Source organism: Arachis stenosperma, chromosome 9 (assembly GCF_014773155.1).
Source record: "Arachis stenosperma cultivar V10309 chromosome 9, arast.V10309.gnm1.PFL2, whole genome shotgun sequence".
In the NCBI taxonomy this organism is placed as follows: domain Eukaryota; kingdom Viridiplantae; phylum Streptophyta; class Magnoliopsida; order Fabales; family Fabaceae; genus Arachis; species Arachis stenosperma.
The window spans coordinates 79,229,650-79,231,980 of NC_080385.1; the positions used below are offsets into that span (position 1 = coordinate 79,229,650).

Sequence of the window (2,331 nt, forward strand, 5' to 3'; positions counted from 1 at the left end):
GTTTCTCTAATGCAACAGAATTGCAAGTTCCATGGACTTCCATTGGAAGATCCTCATCAGTTTTTAGCTGAATTCTTGCAAATCTGTGACACTGTCAAGACTAATGGGGTTGACCCTGAGGTCTACAGACTTATGCTATTCCCTTTTGCTGTAAGAGACAGAGCTAGAATATGGTTGGACTCACAACCTAAAGAAAGCCTGAACTCTTGGGAAAAGCTAGTCAATGCCTTCTTGGCAAAGTTCTTTCCACCTCAAAAATTGAGTAAGCTTAGAGTGGAAGTCCAAACCTTCAGATAGAAGGATGGAGAATCCCTCTATGAAGCTTGGGAAAGATACAAACAATTGATCAGAAAATGTCCTTCTGACATGCTTTCTGGATGGAGCATCATAGGTATTTTCTATGATGGTCTATCTGAACTGTCCAAGACGTCTTTGGATAGCTCTGCTGGAGGATCTCTTCATCTGAAGAAGACGCCTACAGAAGCTCAAGAGCTAATTGAAATGGTTGCAAATAACCAATTCATGTACACTTCTGAAAGGAATCCTGTGAACAACGGAACTAATTAGAAGAAAGGAGTTCTTGAGATTGACACTCTGAATGCCATATTGGCTCAGAACAAAATATTGACTCAACAAGTCAATTTGATCTCTCAAAGTCTGTCTGGAATGCAAAATGCACCAGGTAGTACTAAGGAGGCTTCATCTAAGGAAGAAGCCTATGATCCTGAGAACCCTTCAATGGAAGAGGCGAATTACATGGGAGAACCCTATGGAAACACCTATAATCCTTCATGGAGAAATCATCCAAATTTCTCATGGAAGGATGAACAGAAACCTCAACAAGGTTTCAACAACAATAATGGTGGAAGAAACAGGTTTAGCAATAGCAAACCTTTTCCATCATCTTCTCAGCAACAGACAGAGAGTTCTAAGCAGAATACCTCTGACTTAGCAACCATGGTCTCTGATCTAATCAAAACCACTCAAAGTTTCATGACTGAAACAAGGTCCTCCATTAGAAATTTGGAGGCACAAGTGGGTCAGCTGAGCAAGAAAATTACTGAACTCCCTCCTAGTACTCTTCCAAGCAATACAGAAGAAAATCCAAAAGGAGAGTGCAAGGCCATCAACATGGCCGAATTTGGAGAGGAGGAAGAGGCAGTGAACGCCACTGAGGAAGACCTCAATGGACGTCCACTAACCTCCAATGAGTTCCCCAATGAGGAACCATGGGAATCTGAGGCTCAAAATGAGACCATAGAGATTCCATTGGACTTACTTCTGCCTTTCATGAGCTCTGATGAGTATTCTTCCTCTGAAGAGGATGAGTATGTCACTGAAGAGCAAGTTGCTAAATACCTTGGAGCAATCATGAGGCTAAATGACAAGTTATTTGGAAATGAGACTTGGGAGAATGAACCTCCTTTGCTCACCAAAGAACTAGATGACTTGTCTAGGCAGAAATTACCTCAAAAGAGACAAGATCCTGGGAAGTTTTCAATACCTTGTACCATAGGCACCATGACCTTCAAGAAGGCCTTGTGTGACCTAGGGTCAAGTGTAAACCTCATGCCTCTCTCTGTAATGGAGAAGCTAGGGATCTTTGAGGTGCAAGCTGCAAAAATCTCACTAGAGATGGCAGACAACTCAAGAAAATAAGCTTATGGACTTGTAGAGGATGTTCTGGTAAAAGTTGAAAGCCATTACATCCCTGCTGATTTCATAGTCCTAGAGACTGGGAAGTGCATGGATGAATCCATCATCCTTGGCAGACCCTTCCTGGCCACAGCAAAGGCTGTGATTGATGTTGATAGAGGAGAATTGATCATTCAAGTGAATGAAGAATCCTTTGTGTTTGAGGCTCAAGGATACCCCTCTGTCACCATGGAGAGGAAGCATGAAGAGCTTCTCTCAAATCAGAGTCAAACAGAGCCCCCACAGTCAAACTCTAAGTTTGGTGTTGGGAGGCCACAACCAAACTCTAAGTTTGGTGTTGAACCCCCACATTCAAACTCTAAGTTTGGTGTTGGGAGGTTCCCACATTGCTCTGATCATTTGTGAGGCTCCATGAGAGCCATCTGTCAAGCTACTGACATTAAAGAAGCGCTTGTTGGGAGGCAACCCAATGTTATTTTTTATATATTTTCCTTTGTTATTCTATTTTAATTTGTAGGTTGATGATCATGAGAAGTCACAAAATCAATTGAAAAAGCAAAAACAGAATGAAAAACAGGAAGAAAAACAGCACACCCTGGAGGAAGAACCTACTGGCGTTTAAACGCCAGTGAGGCTAGCAGATGGGCGTTTAACGCCCAGTCTGGCACCATTCTG

At 42.4% G+C, this 2,331-nt stretch overlaps 1 non-coding gene across 1 annotated transcript; it reads right to left on the reverse strand.

The window, feature by feature from the left end:
- Window positions 1-264: 264 nt before the first annotated feature.
- Window positions 265-372, reverse strand: LOC130952781 (small nucleolar RNA R71). The gene has a single exon (XR_009074956.1). It is a non-coding gene; the product is annotated as a small nucleolar RNA R71 (small nucleolar RNA).
- Window positions 373-2,331: the final 1,959 nt, after the last annotated feature.